A 23,725-nucleotide genomic window follows, 5' to 3' on the forward strand; every position below is an offset into this window, starting at 1 on the left:
GGGGAACTTGCACAATCGGTGGCTGACTAAATACTTTTTTGCCCCACTGTATGTTTCCTTGCACAAAAGGTTAAGCTTGGCCAAAACTCAACATAAAAGAAGCAAGAGATTCTGCTGTTTGACTTCTACCCATTAATGAGTTGGACTTCAGCAGCTACTAAAAAACAAAACTACAGTAGGGTGCTCACTGGGTTGAGCAGGTAAAATATGTGCTGCAGAGGCCAAGATTTGATTCTACCCCGAGCCATTTGCTGCGTATCTTCACCCCGCTTAAACTTTCTCGTCCACTCTCAAACCACCCTGTCACAATAAAGCCCAAACGAAATAAAATTACAAAATTGATGACTCAAGTTGTTTAAAAGGCATAATTTTCATTTATTGTACTCTTCTCCCCTGGGCTTGTTTTTATATCCCCTCGTCTCGTCTCCTCTAGTTTCTCTTATTTTGGCAAATCTCAGTTCTGTTTTCAAAAGCACCAAATGGCTTTGTGGCCAGAGCGATGATGACAATATAAGGCTACGGACTGGCTCAGAACTCACATTTAACACTTACTCTGATCTCTCTCTCTCTCTTCCTCTCCATGCCAGCGAGCCACTCGCTGTGTGTGTGTGTGCAAATGTGTGTGTGTGTGTGTGTGTGGTTGTCCAGACCCTCTCATAGGTCTTAACACAAAACCTGTCACAGCAAAAAAGCAACCTGTCACGACTCAGCTAGACACGACTGTACATGACTGCACCACAAAGAACACAAGCAGGCTGTTCCCGAGCTGTTAAAACAGTCACTGCAGCCACCAGCTCCAAAGGTCTCAGGCAAGAACACACACTAGGACACAAGCACACACATATACACACATAAAGCAAGTGAACAGTGAGGAGGAAATGAGACAAAGGGTTACCAGGAGAGGAGGAAGACAACGTAAAAAAAACAGAAAAGAAAAAAAAATCACGTTGTATAGTAGGCCTCAAGGACTACATGTCTGAAATGTCTGACAGCTGAAAGCTAATTGTTGTTTGTTGGAGTGTGTGGTTTTTCGATGTACAGCTGAATGACTGAATGATGGTGACTCACTGCTGGTGGCCAGTCGCTATCTGGTGCCGAGGCGGGCGTCCAGAAAGTGTGTCTGTGTGTGTTAGGGTAACTTGATGAGACTGTCGCTCTGTCAGACAGCAAACAGAGGCATCTTTCTCAAATCCACACTGGGCCACAGCTTACAATGAGCTCACGCAAAGAGGGGAGCAAAAAAAAAAAAAAAACCCACGACAGCTTAAGTGTGTACTCACAAGTTCAACAGGCATACCCTGCATCACCCTGAGCAAATATTACGAGACTTTACTCCCTGCTAATCTTATTCACAAACACTCTGGAGCGCACATAAAACTAAACATTTAAAAAAAAACAAAAAAACACATCATTGTACTGTATTAGCTTAGCACTCCACATACAATATTCACTCGTGACTAACACTCCCAAAACTAACTGTACTACTGAGCAGCTCTGGGATTTACATATAGTGAGCGAAGCGTTTATAAAAACACATTTGTATATAATAGCCCGGGGCTGTGTTGTCACTCATCAAGCTGATCAAAAAGCAGCTGCTATACAACACTGATGAATCTTGGAGTGCTTTTGCAAATCTGTCCTTCAACGGCAGAAAAAAAAAAGGAGGTGAGATAAAGGGAGAGAAATCAAGGGGAGAGGAGAAGAGTATCTAAATATAGAGAGACTCGCATTTTGGAGTCAGAAAAGAGACAGTGAAGGGTAAGAAAGAGGCAGGGAGACAGGAGATGTAAGAGAACGGAAAGAGAGGAGGAGAGACAGGGAACTAATACAAAAGCAACAGAAATGGAAGGAGGTGGAAAAAAGTAGCCTTCAAGCTGCAAAAGAAGAAGGAGGGAGTATAGAAAACCGTCAGTATAGACTCATTAGGTTTCTCATCTACTGCACTGCTTAGTGGACTTCTGGAGAACTAAACACTTAGTGTTAAGTCCACAAGACTTAAGAGTTTAGTACATGACACAGGGTATCACCACAGGTATTAGTCAATGCATAGCATCGATATGGAGGCTCTACCTCTTCAACAAAAAGGCTGCAGCTCCTCTTCTGACTAAATTCTTAGAGTAATCAGCAAAGATACAAAATCAATTACACTCTTTGTCTTCCTTGTTTCGCTGCTGTGCTGTGCATGGAGTAACTGCTCCATTTTAATGGCATACCTCCGAAAGCTTCTGGCAAAAAAAAGAAGTGGATTTAAGGTAAAGTTTCAAGTAAAGTTTCTTTTGTTGGAATGTAATTGTTTTTTTGTTGTTGTTGTTGTTTTTTATTAAAAAAGGGACTTTTTAAAGGACATTTGCATTGACGGAAGAGTGGCTCAAGGCCATTATGTCCACTGTGACTGACGAAAAGTGAGGCTTGATCAGACAAACGCTTCACTTCAATCCTCACTTCGGTCCTGATACCTCATTTTCTGTCACCCCCTCCCTCCTTATCTGTCTGTCTCTTCACTCAGCCGGCGTTAAGTTGAACGTGACGCTGACTGTCACCTGTTGACTGCTGCCATGGCTTGCAGGCTTTTGGAACTACTGCTTGCCCGCCCACCTCCCCGACCCCCAGACAGCAATGGAAAGAACTGTAAATTCATAAAGAGAAGAAGGCATAAGAAACACAATGAGCGAGGGAAGGACAAAAGGACCACTGTGTAAACTCTCACCATGGTGCTCACCATCGCTAAGGACAACACCCACCACGGAAACCTAATTTTGAAGAAGTCACACATTCCCACATTGTGAGCCAGTGCCAGTATCAGGTGTCTGTCCAAACCACCAACCACCAATCAACTGCCACCCCCTTCATGACACACCAGCACACACACCAAAACAACCAGGAGGGGGGAGGTGAGATACAAGACAGGAGGGAGGGAGGGAGGGATGCGGGGGTGAAAAAGATAGAGTAAAAAAGATGAGGGCACGGGGATAGAGCCAGCTACAGACAAAGGCAGACAGAATGGCAATGAGTGAAAAGAGGAAGAGTGAGGAAAAAAAATAGAGAGAGGTGAAAAGCTCAATGCCGTCTCACTGTGCTAGAAGAGAACAAAAAGACAGCAACAATGACGCTTACATATGCATGTTTCAGTTAGTGTGTGTGTGTGTGCCCGTACATGTTTGAAAATGCGGTGTTGGAAAGAGTGGTGACAGGGCCGTTGGGGAAATTTGCCCCTTGCCACCGAAAAAGGGATGTGAACCTACTCACTTCTGTTCCCATGTGGATTGGCTTCACCTCTTTTGTTCATAAAGGGAACTACACTGACACCGAAGAGCCCATAAAATGTACGGCCACTATGACAAAGGTCCACTTGTTTCGTTGATTTATGAATTTCACATGTAAACACACAAAGGACGTGGTTTTGGAACAACAAAAAAAAGCTTTGTTAAAACCTTTCTGAAGTGAAATAACTTCCTCCAGTCCTAACAGAAAACTTACTGCAAGTTGAACGGCTTATCTTCACAGGTAATACCGCATCTGAGCTAAGTCTGTTGGTGTATTTGGCAGAAAACTGGACCCTGCAACTTTTCATATTAACAGAATGTATAAATATGCGCTAGGGTCAAGGGGAAGGATAAAAATGAGAAAGGGAACAGAGAAAGGGTAAAAATGAGAAAAGGAGTAGAGGGAGGGTAAAAATGAGAAATGGAGTAGGGGAGGCCACATGAGGCACCTGGCCCACTTACAGCAGAGGAGGGGGTGGTGGAGGAGAGACGGAGGAGGAGAGGTGGAAGATTAAGGAGTGGGAGGGGAAAAAAAGAAAAGGAGAATTTGGAGAAGGAGGAGGAAGTGGAGGGAGAGGATGAGGAAGAAGAGGCCTGGAGAGAAAAAAGTCAGGTTGATACAGCTGGGACGGAGCAAGGGGAGGTGGGCGCGGGGACGACGGGGGGCTAGGGCAAAGTGAAGGAACGCAGAAAGGTTAGGAGAGAAGAGGATGTGAGATGAGAAGGCAAGAAGAAAAAAATAGGAGATGAAATAATGGGAAGGGGGAGAAGGGCACAGGGGGAAGTGAGAGCGGGAGAGAAAGAGAGAAGAGGTGGAGGCTGGAGACGACGAGGTGGCCTTGTGATGTTGAGAAAGGAGGTGGTGTGCGTGCGTGCGTGCGTGAGCGCAACGAATCTGTGTGCGTGTCTCTCTTTGTGTGTGTGTGTGTGGGTGTCTGAAATTATGACGAAAAAACTAACACCTCACCCAAAGTATGAATAACCGACCACAACAGGCCAACGTAGGTTCAATCTCTTCTCCCAGCACATTCGAGCAGCCTGCCTATACCACTAATATCCCACTAATACCACCCACAGTCCTCGCTCCACCTCACATCAATGAATATTTCATGTCCTGATGGCACTTTTAAAGCAAAAACTAATTAGCAAATCCAAGTTGATCTGGCATTAGTCATATCAGGCCAATTAAAAGCCCAGTCCTACTGTACATGTTAATGGCAGCGAAGTGGAATAATTGTATGTTGAGCAGGGGAGAGAATGTTAAACAGGCCTTGTTAGCAGCACTTTAGCACTCTAGCCTGAGTCCATGGCTGGATTACAAAACTCTACAAAGCTGAATAATGTTCGTCAGAAACACGCACACACATACGGAGGCACACACACATCTTTGAAAGCGTCAAACGAAAACTCTATCCATTAATTAGAGTGTCGCCATCAATTCCATGGGGTCAGGTCTGATACTTATAGCTAAAGAAGAGAAATAGTTCCAGGGAAAATGATGGCTCTATGCTACAGTACTAATATTAAACTGAGATCCAAATATTGGCAGAAGCTTACAGGTCAGATGTTATTCAGTATTAGTGGGAGAAAACCATTCTCTGCTCCACACACTGTTTCTGCGGTCAGAGCCAGTCAACATAAGGTTGTAGAGACAGTTTTTGTGTGCTATTTGAGTACAGAAAGGTGCTGGTTTGTATTTGAGTCCTGCCAACCTTCCTTTCTGCGTGTGTGTGTTTTTTTATGCAGGAGTTTAGATTGAGACAGACAGCACTGACACACACAGACTAAACTGTGCTGCACAAAAAAAAAGTGACAGAATAACAAGGGCTAGAGCGCTTTTGGAATGAATGTCTGTTTCATCACCACCACCACCCCTCCTCCAAGACAGTCACCCCCCTCTCCATTCTCTCTCCTTCACGTTCCCTCTTTTCCTTCCTCGCTCTGCCTCCCCTGTCTCGTTCTCTCACCTGAGCTTTGATATGGAAATCTCTCACCAGCCAGAGCCCGAGGCTAGTTGACTGTTTCTAAAGATGTATTTGCTCAAAGCCGCTCAATTTCTCATCAAATGCTCACACTATGTGTATAAAAGACAAACTCTTTCACTGGGAAAATAACAACTAACAACCATGTACTTATATGAAGCTTTCAACAGTCTGCAAACTCCAGACCTCAACAAAGAGGTTTTTCTAAGCCCAAAAACCTTCAAGTTTTTAATGGCTTATATAAATTTGACTAAGGAGATGGTGACCTTTCTGCAAAGTGGAGAGACGAGGACGCCAACTATCTTGTTGATAAAATAATTCAACTGAGCGAGCGCGCTCGTGCAGACTGTATTTTCTCACTGGTTTACCAGTTCATCCACGCCAGGTAATGATTATGCATTAAGGACGGCCTACCCAGCATATATACATATGACACTGAGCCAAAAACAGTGACAATTGGAAATATTCAAGGGCGAGTAAAACAATTTGCAAAAGAGGCAGAAATCATTTAATCATCTAGAAAGAGGTAAGAAAGTCTGGGTAAGATAAAATATGTTTTTTGTCAACAAAAGCAAATCATGCGAACAACAACGCTAATCAGTCCCATGTCAGCTCATTACTAGAGAGTGGTGAAACAGTATCACAGGTTCATAACGCAGACGTTGTTCTTGTGTGTCATTCTTTTGCAAATTACTGTGATCAGTCCTTTTTTTTTAATAACTTGGATGCAAAAAGACAGATTAACTCTAAAAAGCTGATGTTTTTCATACTTCCCACAGAGATATAAAAGTTTGAGTCAGAATATCCTAAAACATGGGGTAATCTGTAGCTTAACACCAAAGGCGTTAATGAAAAAAAACATGAAGGGCACAGTTGCTAACTGCCTGAGACGGAGAAATATGTAGTGTAAATAAGCAAGCTTAAAGGGATAAGAAAACAGATATAATTTCTGTTTTGTCTCTTGTTTGTTTATTACCAACAGACAGAATGCTAACTGGAAGATAATATGTGTTTGTTATCTAACCGGCCTGCATTACCTGACGTGCAAAACTGCCATCATCACTTCACTTGTTGCAATTTTGTTTTGACAGCTTCCGAGCAAGTGAAAACGCACAGAATATTAAAGCAACAATTAGAAGTGCGGTGACGAAATAATGGAGAGGATCTGATCGGTTTTCACAAGCTGGCCCGAATGTACGCATTGATGCAATTGATAACTGCTGTTAGATAATGTTGCCAATTCCAGAAAATTGCTCATGAAGCTGATAAGCATTGTGTGATGATGGCTCCCTGGAAAAAAAGCCGTTCTGCTCCACATTCCTAAATAAAAGAAAAACACACCCTGGTGAGAGCACGCAAAGTGAAATCCGTCATCTGTTTTCTCAGGAATGTGTGATCCAAAAAGGTGTTTTGCAATATCAACAGCTCCCAAGCAAAAATTTTCAAAATTCCCTTGCATTTATTTTTAGCAGCAATCAAATTTAAATTTTCCTTCAGGACTTCAATCTTTCTTCTGAAGTGTAAAAGACAAAAAAAAAGATTAAAAACTGGAAACGACCTTTTAATTTAAAATTCAGGGACAAAGTAACGAAAGAAAGGAACTTAACAGATTGTTATTTTCATTGACGTCCTGTGAGCGCAAACAACGCTATGAAATATTAAGATATATGTGAGAGGTAGGGAGTAATTCTGCACATGTGTGCGGGTCTGGGGTGGGGATGGATTAAACTCACCTGTTCTCTCTGCTGGGGGCACATAGAGTATGTCAAATGAGTAGAAAGGGAAGCCAGCTGTTACACACAAATACATGGACGCACACACATCCCCCACAGCATCCGTGTAACCCTATGGGGATTAGGAACACCTGTATTCATCCCTGCACAATGAGCTATAGAACCAGTTAAGCTAAAGGGCCTCGGGAGCTATTACGAAATGGGGGGATGGAACTGGTAGAGATATGGGTAGGGGCAGGTGGGGGGTTAATATGTGCCAAACTGTCTAAAAATGAAATACCGGTAGATGTGAGAATTATAATATCCACGATGTAACAGGTAGGAAACAGAGTTGTCACAAAACTCCAGAGAGATGTGTTGTGTCATGTAAGACATGTACATGCCAGAGTAAGTGGTTCATTTTGCAGTGAATTAACCAAACAGGTGTTCCCATTAACAAGTAAGCTCTGAGGGGCAATCGGGTTGAGAAAACTGGCAGGGAGAGATAGAGACAGGGAGATGAATCAAGTACAAGGTTGTTAACAGGGACAAATGTGTCTTTGTGGAGCACTGATCCTTCTATCTTTTGGGAAAATGTATTGTAAATTAGATAAACTTACTGTTTAGAGTATTGCCACACTGTTTATATGAACACACGCTTGATGTTGTGAGGGTGTAGTACACTACATCCCCAGGGTCTGCGTAGCTGAAGTCGACCAACTCGCTACCACACAGTTCAGCCCACAACCTGAGCACCACCTACACAGCTACAGGCTTGCATTCATACACACACGCACACAATGAAGAGGCCATAGTTTTGAGCTTCATACCTGACCACCACCCAAACCAAGAGCCCTCCTTCTCATTTTCTCACCCTCTATTCACACACAGCCACACCCTCACCGTTTCCCACAGATGTCCAAAATCTGCTGCGGCGTGTGGATATTATTCAGTGCAACAACCTCCACCAGCCTCCAGCAAACACGATGAGAAACTTTGGTTTCAATCGAGAAAAAGACAGAAAAGTCATGCTGATGCACTTAATCTTGTTTAATCAACTTCAAAAGGTCCATTCATGAGAGAATGCACAAGTGTAAAGTGCTTCAAATCCTGCTTTGCAGTCCCACAAGAACACGCGCAGCTAATATTTTTTCCATCTTTCGGCCGATCTCGCCTACACTCCTCCTCCACTCATCCTTGTAACTGTTGTCTTGGTCTGTATTATATTCTCCCCGTGGAACACACAGATGGAGGTGCAGACACACACACACACACACGCACGCACACACACATACACACACACAGAAACACTGACATTCACTGTTCTCAATAATGATACTACACAACCCCACTTTAGGGAAGCAGCCCCACTGGGATGTCATGTCAGGACCCACAGACAGGATTGTGGAAGAAGCTAAGGTGACAGTATGGATGGCATATTGAAAAGTGTTTGAATGCCAGAACAGCTGAGGATTGTAGGCATTAAAAGAAGATAATTAGGCTTTCAACTCCTCATGAGGACTTTGCAAAATGTGCATGGCATGCATGCAAACACACAAACACACACACAGACAAGCCTACAGTAATTGAATTACTGAATAAAAGACTTTGGAGGATTTATCATATCAAGCGCCAACTCTTAACTGAGTAGTAGGAAGGACAAAGTAACCAGACAAATCCAGAGAGAGGCCTAAGACAATTTGGAAAAATGGCTTGATGGTCTCTTAATCCCAGAGATCCAGTTAGCTGATGTCAAACAGAGGAAAAGACCTAGATCTAACTGGCATTACAAAGCTATAAGCCAAAAGGGCACGATTTAAATCTGCAGTGTTTTTGTTTGATTTGTGTTAGCACAAAAAAGCCCAAGTATATGTCTTCTCAGCCTTCTCTCGCTGACTTTTGTAACTTGTAACTTTGCTTCTGCCTATTCTGAAAAACAGGCTTTAACTGATGTAGGTTATACATAACAAGATGAAACAATTAAAATAATCTCATGAGGAATAAATCCCAGCGTCAGTCTAAGTTTGTCCTATGTTATATAAAAGTTTGAAATCCCCTGTGATAATGGACAGTGATTAGAGCAATGCATAGATCTCTTTGCTGAGCGCTCACCTGGCTGTGCAGGGGATGCACAACAGCCAGGGGCCCACCGCCGTTTTCTTTACAGAGCGTGAATGAAGGGGGGTTGTTCCCCTCTCACATGGTAAGCATGGTAGAAAATGGAGGAAGACGGAACTGACCGGTTTGAGAGGGCAGACACAGACAGCAGACATACACTGTACCCACAGCGCTGGAGACAGACCGAGCGGGAGAGACGCTTCAGCTTTAATAAACAGAAAACACTTGACGCCACTCTCTTTTCAACTCTCAACGCGGATCAGATGATGATCAGCTGTACCTCAACAATTACAAAAAAGAAAAGAAGAAGAAAAAAAATACCCAAGAGCACCATCTGCAAACAAAATCCCCCCTCTGTCTTGTCTGGTACTCTAGGGTTGGGTGTTGACGCAGCAGAAATTTCCAGCTGGAGAAATCCCCCAAACGGAGGTTAATCGAGGGGAGAAGGAGGAGGGTTTAAGCCCTTGTCTTCCAGACTCAGAGCGCTTTCATTTTGAATCCCCTCCAGACGGCTGTACGGAGCATCACTCGTATTTTCTGGTACGGCGTGTGCGCTTGACAATCCTCCCACACCCCAATCAGTGTGGCGATATCGTGTCATGCTTTTCAAAACTTTGTAAAAAATTTCAGCAGGATCCGGTGGTTTCGTCAAACTCGAGGAGCTGACACGAACCCCAAGAGAAAAATTACGTATGTGTCGGCAAGTGTCACATACACCTGCCTAACCTAAAAGATGGGCTTTTTCGAAAAGTCAAAAGGACACGTTTGACTAAGTGGTGCATGGTTTTTATTCAAAACCAGTCGTAAATTACGCAAACTGGAAACTGCATTTTCTTCCTGCGCGCTAACAATGAAAAAAGTATTTTTTACTACCCATTTATACTAGTAATATTCATTTGGATTTGAAGCAGTTTGGTAGTATATTCAAACACATGTGGAAAAACACAGCAAAGTGGACAGGAATAGATTTTTTTGGTCTATCTGTTTAATAATTCGCCGCCTAATGTGTGAAATATGGCTTTAATATGCGTATCCATTCAACAAATTACAGCTTCTCCAAATATCAACAAGCGCAATAGACAGCTGGCTGTCACGTATGGAACAGGTAGGCGTACTTTCAGACTGTTGCCTGCTCACTCGGTCGGGTATATCGCTGTCAAAATGCACTCTGCGTGGCTAACATGATGCCGACGGACTAGACTAAAAAGCACTGAGAGAGAGAAAAAAACAGAAAGAAAGAAAAAACAGACAGACAGGCCTTCATACAGTAGCTTTTCCGATGGCCAACTACTATAGCGCCACGATTTGTGAAGAGTTGCATTGTGTCATGTCTCCAACCTGTGCGCCCACCAACTATCAGCTGTAGACGCGATGGCTCCGTGAGGCAGAAAACTAATTGTTGGTAAGATAGAGCCTGAAGCCATGGAAATATTGCGATATCCGCCGCGTCTCAATGAAATCTTAAACCTGTTACCAAAGGGAGAGAGGCTGAACGCTGTATTTTTTTAAAGGGCTACTAGTAATATAAGGAAGTCAGACATACCTGTTACCCCATGGGGTCTGGGGTGGACGTGGTGTCGGTCCTTCGGAGTCCAATCTGGTGTGACAGCCTAAGAGAAGAAAGGAGGGGATGTCCAAAGCACTAGGTACTCTCCTTCCTCTCCTCTGTATGCTCTCTGTAAGTCTTATTCCCCGTTTTCTCCAACTCCCCGCTCCTCTTCCTCCACCAGCCCCTTTTTCTTTCTCTCTTTCCCTCCCCTGCTTTTCCGTGTCTTGGTATCAGGAGCCTCCCCCTCCTCCTCCTCTTCTGTGTATGTCTATCTCTCTCCCTCTCTCTCGCTCTCTCTCCCCTTCTCTCAGTTCTAACCCTACGCTCTCGCTCGCGCTCTCTCTCTCTCCGTGTCCCCGTATCTCCTCTCGCTGTCTCTCTGGACAGTCAGGAAATGAGACAGCGTGAATGCACTGTGTGCAGCCTATATCCATTTAATGTGAAATGATTCCCAAACGGCCATAATAATAATAATAATAATAATAATAATAATGATAATAATAATAGTAGTAATAATAGTAATAATAATATGCGTTATGATGTAAGCAGTGGGGCTGTGATGAGCCCCCGTGGGTCTTCTAGCTTGTGCGTCTGTTGCCATAGGGCTCAGTAGTGACCGGGGGATTATTGTAACTTACCCCCTCTTGTGGCAACAACAAGAAAACACCGATCAGTCAAGATTTAAAAAACAAAACAAAAACAAGAGTGGCTTTTGCAGTTTGACACAGTTTGACTGGAAAACACCTATGACAGACATGTGATGCTCAGGCCTGCAAGTGTCTCTTTTTTGGCAAAAAGTCAGGGGTAATTCCACTTTCGGCCTGAGCTCTCCTTTTCACACATGATGGATTTTTTCTTCTTCTTCTCATTGCATGCCTTTAAGTTCTGGGGAAAATTATGAGGTGGCAAACATTTAACACAAAAGGTAGGGGGGACATATGTGAGAAGTTCTGTGCTAGTCCAAAACAAACAGTGCATTTATTGGAATGTAGTGTACTTCCCGTTAAAGTACAGGTCTGTATCGGTGGGTTTAGAGTCAACAGATGGACTGACTGAACAGATGAAAATTCTCAGACACGGAAGAAGGACTCAGACTTTTTTTGTTGTTGTTATTGGCGTAAAAACGTCAATACAACAATGTAAAAATACTCTGTTACTACTAAAACAAATTCATTCAAAATGCAAAAGCACAGATGTTGCTATTCTGAGGAACATACTCTTAGGAGGTGGGGCTTGTTTGTCTATTTATTTATTTATTTATCTGAAAACTCTTGTTTAGTCCAGCTGGACCTGGAGTCAGATGCTTCCAAAGGGTGTTGAGATAAACTGCAGGTGTCATAAGATCAGGCAGGGCATCGCAGTCCAACTTGTGCTGGCCGACTGGCTGACATGTATTACACTGACTTTCACATTCATAGGTGTGTAGATAGCATTTGGTACAATACAAACTCTGAAACCTGACACTGTGTATTTCTGCTTCAGTTATAAGATTCATCCCAACACCTTCCACTATTCAAACATCCTTTTCATGTGGTATTCTATGCTGTAGAGCTACAACAAATACAAGAGCTGTTTACATCGCATTTTACTATAGACTCACTAATCGCTTTATTAAGTACTGGGTTGGACGCCGTTTTACCATCAGAACTGCATAAATTCTTTCCAGCACCTAGTTGAGTCTTAAGTAGCTTGAACAAGGAGGGAAGGTTGCTCAGAGAGTTTTAGCCCAAGAGCAGCAGATTTGTCATCTGTGCATCCATGATGTGAATCTCCTGTTCCACCTCCTCCCCAAGGTTCTCTGTTGGATTGAGATCTGGTGATTATGAAGGCCAGTCGAGTACAGTGAAATCATTGTCATGTTTAGTTAGATAATCTGAACGTTGTGACGCGGCGTGCTATCCTTCTGGGACCAGCCATCAAAACATGGCTACACTTTGGTCATATAGTTCGTCATGGTCAGCAATTGGAGATAAAGTCTGAATTTCAGGAGTGGGACCAATGTTTCCAAACACATTCCTTCCGGTTCTTATCTATATATGTTCCTCCAGTTCTACAAGCTGTTCATTCTTGTTTACATGCCCCACCCACCTCCCCTTTTCAATTCTTTAACTTCTGCACTTCTGTTTAGTACATGGGGATCTGTCAGGCCCGGGAGCAGCCACCAGTCCCCTTCGAGGCCTTCCCCAAACCTCAGCTCAATTCATGTCCAAGCCATTCACCTTTATCTACTAAAATGCTGTCAAACCTAAAATGAGGACGTGGGCCCAGCTGGTGAATAACACTCAGGTAGACTGCTGTGTTTAAATGATACTCAGTTGGTAGTAAGGATTCCAAAGCGTACCAAGAACATAGCAACCACACCAGTACACCACCATCAGCCTGATCCAAGCAGGATCCATCCACGCTTTCATGTTGTTTATGCCATATTACTTACCTACATTCTGAAACTACCATCTGAATGCCACAGAAAAAAATCATGACTCAAACCAGGCAACCTTTTGCCAGCCCTCTATTGTTCAAATTGATTGAGCCGATGGAGCTTAAGCTTCCTGTTCTTAGCTAACAGGAGCAGCCTGTGTGGTTTTCTGTAGCTGTAGCCCATCTTCCATGTGTTGTGCAATCAGAGATGCTCTTCTTAATATTTGTAGTTATTTTCAATAGCCACCTCCATCCCCACCCCACCCTCCCACTCCAGGTTGATGGATAGATGGTTATTTGAATTAGCATTGCCTCCCTGTCAGCTTGAAGCAGTCTGCCCATTCGCCTCTGACCTCTGGCACCAACAAGGCATTTTCATCCCCAGAAAACTGCTGCTCACTGGATATTTTGTAATTTTTTGGACCATTCTCTGTAAACCATAGAGAAGGTTGTGCAGGAAAATCTCAGTAGATCAGCAGTTTATGAAAGCAGCCCATTTGACCCAACTACTACGCCACGTCCAGAGTCACTTAAATCACTTACCTCATTCTAATGCTCACTTAGAATTTCACCATAAAAGCTTAAATGCACAGAGCAGTTGCCATGTGACTGATTGATTAAACATTTGCATTAATGAACAGTCAAACAGGTGTATAAAGTTTCCAGTGAGTGTATAAGCATTTGCTATGACTGGTCCCTTCCTTGATGTACAGAAATCCAGCAGATGAAGGAGTAGCATAAAATAGATGTACCTAAAATAAGTACAAGTATAAAAGTAAACAAAGAAAACTGAGGGGAAATGCATATTAACTCATAAGGAAACTTTAATTATTATTAATATTTTAAATATAGAACTTGTCTCTTTATTCGGAACTTTTACAGTGTCAACAGACTGAAGTTTGTGTGTGTCACTGATTATAGTGAACTTTGTGTGTGGATGTATATAGTAATGAGGAACTGGGTATGAGCCTATTTCTTAGGAAATAGAATATATGGGCTATGACCAGGAATCATTTTAGGTTTGAGGAAGTGGGGACAAAATATGGGGAAGAGAGCGAGTAGTACAGCAAAACATGCACTGTGCGTGCATGCACGTGTGTGTGTGTCTGTGGAGAGTGATGTGTGGCGTGGCGCAGCAGGGGGTAGAGCTGTATCTCCATCAGTCTGGTAGTTGGCTGCAGAGGGCTGGATAACAGAGGATGTCAGGCCATGTGGATTAAGGCTGTAGGTCTGTAATGCCCAGGCACAGATCCCTCTCGCTCTCTCTCTCTCACACACACACACACACACACACACACACACACACACACACAACACACACACACACAACACCACACACACACACCCACCGCTCTCTGTGAGTAGGGTCTGCAAACACAATCCCTCTCTGAAACAAGCTGCTTTACTCAAAGCTGTGCTCCCTCACGCCAGCGTGGCCTTCCAATCCGCCTCTCACGACAAGCATGACCCTGGCATCCCCTCCTCAACCCCACTCCTCCTGTCTCTCGCCCGCTCTTTTCTCTCCCCCTCTGTCTGCTCATAGATGGGTTTAGGCGTCATTAGGCCACTTACACATGTATTCACTCCTAGGAGCACTCATCAAGGCAATCCACCCAGGAGAGAGCGAGTGGTGTGAGGGAAAAGCGGGATTTCGGTATTACAGTGGGTTTAGCGTGTGAGTGTGTGTGGTACTTATGTTTACAAAGAGTCCTTGAAGCACAAGGTGATGGGTGTGTTGTGGGCTGCTGTTTACCCAAAGGGGCAGTCACTGTTCTTCTGTATTCTGCTTTTCCCACCTAAGTTTTGCTATTAAATAATGAAAGTAAGCTTGTTGTTTAGACTTTAACAGTTTGTTGCTGAGGCAGAGAAGAAGTTTAAAGCCAGACACAAAGAACACACATGGTCTCAGCGCAGGAAGTGAGACCAGGTCCCTTTCTAATGACTTGTATTTGAATCAGAGAAAAAACAAAAAACAAAAAAACAGGATGAAGAATGTAAACGCACTTTAGGAAAACTTTTTGAAGTCAAGTATTAATTTGCTCTCCAAGCTCCCCTGCTGAGGATCGCGGGAGCATAATTGGTCACATTGAATTAAACAGCAAAAAAAATCTACAACTGTCACAAAAATAGCACAAGGCGCTTTCAAAGCCCCATCCACTACCCTTCACTATCAATTTACCAAGGGGAACAGCTGTGTGCTGCTTGTGCCATCCTAGCCCTGCTTGTATAGAAGGCAGAGCCTGCGGCTGAAAGAACACTATCTCTACCAGGTGCAGGCAGGGGATGGGGGAAGGCTTTACAAAGGAATATTTGGCACAAGGTGTGAGACAACAATATGTGTGAAGGTGCAGCTTAGTGATACTCAAATCAGTATCGGGAAACGACAAGCCTTTTATAAAGAGAGTCCTCCCTCGGAGAGAAAGGCCAAATTAAGAGTATGGGACCCAAGTCCACTGATGAGAGGATGGGAGGGAGGAAGGAAAGGAACGAGGGGTAAGAAGAAAGTAAGGAAGGGTAGCATTAATAATGGAGGAGAAGAATCCAGAGAATGAGCCGATTTGTCAAAGAAAGTGTAAATGAATGAATTACAATGTAGAATGACACCAGGAAAAGCAGAATGAATTGAGGTTATTGGATTTAAGGGATGCATAATCATCTGGAGGATTCAGAGAATGTGTTTGTGCTCGCTGCCCACACATTTTGTGCCAGCGTGAAGGCACCGCGTGGAGTTGGGGGGGGGGGGGCAGTGGAGCTGTTCACCACTGCCTGTCCTTGTGTCACCCGTAGGAATTTCTGTCCTCCCTAAGGCCTCAGGCCTTGGTGACTATTGTATGTATAAGATGAAAAGATGCCCCTGGACAAGCTGCGCATCACCACATCCAACATCGTGGCTTTCTTTGATAACAATTGCTCCTGGCTGACCTCATGCTGTCCATCGGCATGTGGACAAGGAAGATGTATTTTACTCATTTCCGAGCAAGGAGGATCTTCTTCCCAAATGAAACTGCAGGCAGACTCATATTCAGGCTTTTCATGCCCATTTCTGTGGCATCAGCCCCTGGCTGCCTTGCTCTAACCCTACTATCCACTTTACTTTAGGGGAATTCAGATCTTTCCTGTTTATCATATTCTTCTTCTCTGTGTTATGAATCCTACATTAAACAGCCCTCTCTCCCTCTGCATCTTTCTTTCTTCGTCTTTCACCGTCTGCATGTCTACCCTCTTGATCCCTTCCTCCACTATACTACCCCTCCAAATCTCATTTACTCCAATGGAAGTAAGTAGAAGAAAAAGAGAGAGAGACAGAGAGGAGTACAAAACGACCTTCTCTTCCCCGAAGCAAGAACATCTTCTTATTGTGGAGGTCACCGTCTCAGTTCAGCCCCACGCTCTGAACACTACTCTGCTTGTTTTAATGATGCACAGAGCGGAAGAAGAGGGAGGGAAAGTAAGATAGAGAGAGGGAAACTAACATAGTATTAGAGAGTGAGAGACAGTGAGAAAGAGACGAGTGTCGGGAGTGGATGGAGATGGGAGGATTGGGCTATTTTTTTTCTACCGACGCGGCTCACCCCCACCCCCTCTCCTACCTTCCCTCCCCCTCTTCTGTGCAGAAAGTGCACCTCTCTTTCCACATCCATCTTGAAAGGTTCTTCTAAGCTGTCTAACCTCTCAGCAATATTATATATTATTGCTCGCCTCAACCCACACTGAAACCTGGGTTGCTATGCTACAATAATATGACCTCTCATCTCTTCTCCTCCACTACATTTCCTTTCTCGTTGCTTTCTCTCGTTTCAGCAGGGAAAGGCGAAGGAAGGGGTTAACAGCCTCCCCCCATGCTGCTTGTCCCCATCAGGACACTCTGCCTCTTTAATGACCTCCTCGAGTTCAGCACTGTTACTTGATTTGACTCTGCTGACCATGTGGGGTCATGACCCCATTCCACACCACAGCAATGATCTTTGACCCTTACAGAAGAAATAGGATCTTATTTGTTGTATCTAGCTAAGTATATACAGCATGTAATGACTATCTATCTATCTATCTATCTATCTATCTATCTATCTATCTATCTATCTATCTATCTATCTATCTATCTATCTATCTATCTATCTATCTATCATATCTATCTATCTATCTATCTATCTATCTATCTATCTATCTATCTATCTATCTATCTATCTATCTATCTATCTATCTATCTATCTATCTATCTATCTATCTATCTATCTATCTATCTATCTATCTATCTATCTATCTATCTATCTATCTATCTATCTATCTGGTACCTCAGTCCCTTGTAGGCATTCAAATTAAGAAGTATTCCTTATACATAATGGCCTTTAATAGTCTTTGTTATTGGATCATATTATTGGATTGGTTTGAATCAGATTTTAATGCACTGCCGGGTAGTTTAATTTATTTTAATTTACACCAATGGACCATATGTTGTTCGAAACCAAAAAAGTATTTCCCTCTTAAATGAAGCAAAGTACAAGTAGAAAGTAGCAAGCTGGAAGCTGGAAGAAATACATAAAGTAAAGGTATCCATATGCATTGCAGTACAAGAGTACTTGTTTAATTCCCCCCACAGCTATCAACCTACCACCACTGGCTTCTTTCTTCCTGCACAAAACTAATTTCAGTATGATAGAGAGATACAGATATAGATAGATATGAACTGCTATGAGCTGCTGGTTCTGAAATTTTCAACCCAAATCATAATGCACAGCCAAAATTCTCTGTTACATCATCCATCTCCAATCCCTTCCTCCTCCTCCTCATTCTCTCCCTCCACCATCCTCTTCTTTCTCTCTTATCTCTGCTGGCCCCGTCTCTTGGGGGTCGTTCGTTTTTGTCATAATCACCTTGGAGATTGGGGACTGGTGCCCATGGCAGAGCTGAGCTGAGTGGAGGAGAGGAGGATAGAGGATGATAGGATGAGAGGTTGAGAGAAAAAAATTTTGATTGGGGGGGGTGTTAAGATGAGCAGTGGAGGACAGTCTTGCGGGGGGGGGGGGGATGACGGCTTGTCTGGCTCAGCCCCGGCTAATGTGAGGGGACAGCCTTGGCTATGCCTTAACCACACTCGCGCCGTCGATGCCAGGCAGAGCGGGGAGGAGAGAATAGACGGATGAAACGCTTTCCTTTTCAGCGCTGCCTTCTCCCGCCCGCACTGACTGCATTCGGAGGCGCGTGGGGCCCCAATGTCACACCCTGTAGGTGTTTAAGCTGCTTACTTACACCAACAAGAGAAAGAGATGAGGCAATAGAAGACAGGGAGACAGAAAGGGAGAGGAAGCTACAGAAAGGATGAGAGAGGGAGAATGGGGAAGAATTGGAAGAGGTTGGGGGCGGAGGTCACGGTTGTAGGAGGTTGTAATGTATAAGTATCCCAGTTAGACTGTCTTCACATCAAGGACGGGTTTATTTTATGTGAGGGGGATACTCATCAAGCGTTACGCCGGTGCAAATTGCACGTATCTAGGTGTGATGACTAGAACGCTGCATTGTAAGTGGGAAGAGGCAAAGTCATCAGAATGACAATATGATAAGTGTTTTTTCTCCAGCCCCACCCTGCTGACTCTCTGTCTTTTTTTTTTTTTTTTTTTTTTACGCTCTTCGATAAGGAGAGGCTGAATGGGAAGGCGTGGGATGCACCAGTCAGGAGATGGTTTCATCACGAGCGGGAGCCAGGGGGGTCGCAGTGTGCCGTGTGAGTTTTTAAAAAATCCTATTTTGCTGTGAGGCTTCATTGTGTTCAAACCTGTGTTTATCTCACTGGGATGTGAGGGGGTGATGATGACATGTGTTGGGGGTGGAGGGTGGGAGGGGGTTTAGCGTGAGGTCAAAGAGTGATGGGCACAAGAGAGGCTTCTGTTGGGATCATTTTAGAGGTGCTACACAAGGGTCAAAAGGTGATAGTTTGGGCAAAGACGCCTCACACCAACAAACATGTTTGACATTTGTACTCGTGCTCTTTTTCTCTCAGTGTGTTGCGCTCACTGTTTTAACTTGTATTTCTGTCCTCTCAGCAGCCTTCTTGTTGATCCATGCTGGTAAGGTTCTCAGACACTCCCTCCTCAGGTCACCGGCTCTGTTTGTCCTAGTCCACCTTTCCTTCTACCCTTTTCCCTCCCACCCCTCCATCTCCTCTCTTCCTCTCCTCGCCTGACCAGTTCCTCTAATTTGGTTTCTAATTTTTGTTCTGCACCTCATCTCCTCCACCTTCGTCTATGTGGGGGTAAAGTGCAGCCCCTCCCCTCAGCGGTGTTTGTGTTTTCTCTGTTAATATAATGTGTATGCGCACTGTGCCCATGCGGGTTTGTGAGTAAATCCCCTAAAGTACCTGAGGTTTTTAGCTGTGCGGTCCTTCTTCAAAATGATGATTTAACACTGGTGGCCTTTGGGAAAACACGCTCCACATAAGACTCCTGGTTAACATGCTGGGAGAAACATGTTGGTTTATATCATGTGCAAAAAACCCACACATCCAAAAGTGCACGCAAACACAAAAATGAAGAAAAAAGTCAGACTGAACAGACCAATAAATAAAATGTGAGCCTGACTATGTGTATGATGTGTTTTTCTGTGTGTGTGGGTTGTCCAGATGTTACTCATGTTGTGGATCTGTTTAAGCAGACACATAATGGGGGTATGTCTTGGTTAGGGAGTCCCAATGATGTAAATTATTAAACTGTACAGTGAAGACATTCACCGTATATTAAGTTTAGCGTAAGGTCAGTTTAAGGTGAGGGTTAACCAAGTACCTGCTATCGTTAAGGTTAGAGAGAAATCAAAGTAAAGTCAGTATATATCTGTAATATGTGTGTTTGTGTGTATGTGTGCGTTTGCTGGACAGAGAGAAATTGTGCATAGCGTGGTAGTAGAGCTTACAGTAAATGGAGACATTTAGGAAAGCAGTACACAGACACAAACACGCGGATCAAAGAGGTTTGAGCATTACAGTACACTGGGGAACAAAAGGAATAGAGAGAGGGAGAGAAGAGGATGTGAGTGAAGGTGAATAGAAACCCCAATCAATATGGCATCCAAGAACAGCTTGAGCTAACGAAGGAGCGCAGAAAGCGGGAGAAAGCGAAGAGAGAGAAAAAAGTAGGTCAGATAATGAGTGGAGAGGGTGAGTGTTTGTGTGGAGGACAGAAAAAGGGAACAGAGCTGTGATAGAACAACACTGGGGGTCAGGACAGAGAGGAGAGACCGTGAATGAGGGAGTCACAAGCTCCTGACCCATACTGACCTCTCAGCCTGGAGGACCTGAAGAGCTCAGGGCAGGGGAGGGGATGAGGTGAGGTCTTGTGGGAGGTTTGGAAAAGGACGAGGTGATATTGATGTGGCCAAAACATCAGGGGAGGGAAATGATGGGAGGAGGAATGAGGTTGATAGTCAAAAGGGATGGGGGTCAGCTGGCAATCCAGGAACAGTAGGGATTCCTCTTTTTGCTCTCACGAATACTGTACACAACTCCGAAATTGAGTTCACCTCAATACTCACATCAGCTGTGTGTCTCCTTCATAGGCCGTTCTGGTAGCGCACTCACATTTGCGCATGTCACACATCTACCTGGATAACAGGAACATTTATTTTCTAATCACTAACATGTAGCAAAATAAACAACTTCACATTCCTAAAAGCTCCAAATGTGTGCCAGGATAACTGGCACACATTTTGTTTGTACCCTAGGATCATTGGCTAATCCACGCGACCCTGTCTTGAGGATGATTCCCTGTTCAAAATCCAGTTTAGTCCTTTGAAAGAGGAAACACAGGGCTCAACAATGAAAATCTTTACTACTACTGCTGCACAGACACTGAGAAATATTCTGTGCTGAAAAGGGATTGCTAGGCAGGTTTGTCTCCCAGTGCCCCTACTGTAGGTTTTCTCATGAGAAGCATTTTCACATGTTTTCACACAAATCAAAGATGGTGGATTTCTGTTTCAGTTTCACTGCTGTACAAGGATCAGCTGTACTTTTCTTTATAATGAGTTAAAACGGCTGCTCTGAAAAGGCCTCTTGTGCTTTTGCAGACAGAGAAGTTGCCCAGTGGTGGTATTTGTTGTAAAGGAAATGAATAATGGACCCAAAGCAATTCTTTTTTCCTTTTTCTTTCTTTCTTTCTTTCTTTTTTTTGGTGCTGCACATACACTGAATTTAAATTTTTGAAAGATAATAATGCAGTCAGCGTGGTCGGGTTGGTAGTCCATGTATGCAACCAGTAAATGAATGTTTCTGTGATACGTGGCTCTTCAGACATCAACGTTGTGCACCGTGATGATTTGACCTTATTTAGCACTGCACTCCTGTAACATTGTTCAGTCATGATGTATGGGTTTGCAAACAGGATCAAAAACCTTGCAGCAGACTAAGAATTAGAATATCTATATATTTCTATTCCATACTGTTTTTTCCTTGTCAAATCTTGGCATCTACATTAGCTACTATGCAACTCATTTCTTGGCAGTTTGCTCAGAGATTTGGGCGTGATCTTTGGTTGGGCCTCCAGCCACTAGCCTCAAGTAGAGATGAAGAGCCAGCTCACCTCTTTCCACAACTGGCCACAACTGATACTGAGTCAAGGAGCATCACTTTAGGCTGTCCATAGCATGTTTTCTTTCTTCTTCTCCACACTGCACGTAGGCATGCAATCTACAGAAATAACCTCCCAAGATCTGTAAACACACCTCGGTGTGCAAATCGAAGCATTCCACCCCGTAAGATTTCATTCTGTGTAACCGTTTGATATAGGCTTAGGACCAGTGTTGCATGTTATTCTGCTGTAACTATAAAATAAATATAGGATGAAATTAGAACAAATTTGGTTGTCAGAATTGACAGGGGTTGCAGAGCACCAGCCATGTTTGTTCAGCTGTGAAAGACAGAATCAAAGTGTCTGCAGTGGCAGAAAGAACCTTGAATTTTGGAACTTTTTGTGAAAATTGCATCTTGATCTGAACGTGCACGCAGCAGTAGTCAAACATGGAATATGCCATCTTGATTTATTTTTTTTCCAGAAGGCTTTCTAATACCTCAGAGTGCTTGCTGTGGATTGCAATGGATCGGGAAAGATTCATTTTGGTCTCCGAGTGAAGAACAAACTGCTTCGAAATTGTCTGTAAAGATATTTATTGTAACTTAAACAGTAAAATCAAGTAAAATTCTGGAACCACTTATGTAAAATGACTAAATAGCGAGTTCTCCTCCAGGCACGTATGAACACTACAGACTCTGCTGTCACTGCATGTAAATAATGAATTCGGATGATTTCAGTTAGATTGTACTCATATCTTGTGAATCTGAGTCTACATGCCCTTCATTGCATTTTAATATATGCTAGTAAAGCAAAGTGAGCACAAGAATAGCTGTGGGATGGCGTTGGCAGCCTATCATTATGTATATAGAATTTTTTCTTTAGCACAGTTCTTTCATATATATATATGAAAAAAACACAGTAAGTGAATGTGGAGGCTTTGAGATGCACGTCTTTTCTTTATGCTCACATAAGCTTTTACATTTATTGTCTCTCTATCAAGTGAAATCGATACATATTGCCGACGCTGAGTACTACCATGCTGTAGAAATGTTTATGACCATGAGCAACATTCCTCCTTCTGTTGCTCTTTGTGTACCTCCATCCTGTCTCCTACAGCCTCAGTTCTGGCTCTCCATCCCTCCCTCCTCTCTTCTCATCCCTACTGCCTCCTTCTTGCTTTCTCACACACATGCACGCACACACACCCACAAACACACACGCACACACACACACACACACTCTCTCCCTTTCTTCAGCCTCCTCACAGTCCAGATGGCCTAACTGCCCCCACACTCACTCCCCCACATACACTCAGTCCACCATGCGCTCCACCCCACTCCTCCTCTCCCCCTACGGGAACAGCACTCCCTTTCGAGGAATAGACCCCAAAGAAAAAAAAACACCACTACCATTGTTCATAATATATACACACACCTCTCTCTCCCCACACACATACTCTTCCACACTGTCCCTCCACAGACCACAGGCTTATATACGCCCACACAGACACACATACACACACACTGACACAGAAGATCTCGTTCACAATTCTCCTCTTCTGCAGCATAATGACTGATGGGAGCATAGTAGGAATGCTGCTGCTGTAGGTGTGATAAGGTGGCATAAAGTGAAATAGATCAGAACATGACTGTGCTTTGTTGTGGTTGTTTTATTGGTGTCATAAATCCCATAAAACAGATCATTTCATCTCTTTTGATAATGGCGAGTGTTGGAGAATCAGCTCACCGACATCTTTCATCGGTGACTCAGCTGTTGCTAAGCACAGACGGGATCTTTAGAATGCCTTTCAACGAGCTGGTTGTGCGTCTTGTTTGTGTGGTTAGATCACGAGCGCAGACCTACCTGCAGAACCACAGTGGCTCAAACAGAAGCGTGCCTACGTACGTTCATCCTAAATCATCTTCATGACAATTAACTGGTCCGGGGTCAGAGGCGGAAGAGGCCAGGGAAGCGCAGAGATGGTTGCCAGGGTAGAGTCGAGTTCAAGAGCAGGGAGAGGTATAAGGGAAGAGGGCTATTGTTGGAGAGTGTGCGTGCGTGTGTGTTCATTGGCCAGGGAATGAAGGAGAAAGAGGGGAGAGTTGTGGATGTTTTCTAGGGCCTGCTA

General features: G+C 43.7%; 1 protein-coding gene and 1 long non-coding RNA gene across 5 annotated transcripts in view; one reads left to right on the plus strand and one right to left on the minus strand.

The window, feature by feature from the left end:
• Positions 1-11,004, minus strand: part of zbtb46 (zinc finger and BTB domain containing 46) — a 63,656-nt gene extending 52,652 nt beyond the window's left edge. The window contains exon 1 of one of the 3 annotated variants that reach the window (XM_005931817.3): positions 10,619-10,968. The gene's annotated coding sequence lies outside the window, so the exon portion shown is untranslated. Of the gene's footprint in view, positions 1-10,618 lie in introns of all 3 variants that reach the window. The other 2 variants (XM_005931815.3, XM_005931814.3) reach the window with 2 other exon arrangements.
• Positions 8,887-22,965, plus strand: LOC102312330. Of its 2 annotated transcripts, none has more exons than XR_006054845.1 (3): positions 8,887-9,615; positions 18,676-18,761; positions 19,084-22,965. It is a non-coding gene; the product is annotated as an uncharacterized LOC102312330 (long non-coding RNA). The 2 variants fall into 2 exon arrangements; XR_001336668.2 differs by lacking the exon at positions 8,887-9,615 and adding an exon at positions 18,094-18,557.
• Positions 22,966-23,725: the final 760 nt, after the last annotated feature.

This window comes from Haplochromis burtoni, unplaced genomic scaffold (genome assembly GCF_018398535.1).
Source record: "Haplochromis burtoni strain Fernald_Lab_line unplaced genomic scaffold, NCSU_Asbu1 Contig_146, whole genome shotgun sequence".
Lineage (NCBI taxonomy): Eukaryota > Metazoa > Chordata > Actinopteri > Cichliformes > Cichlidae > Haplochromis > Haplochromis burtoni.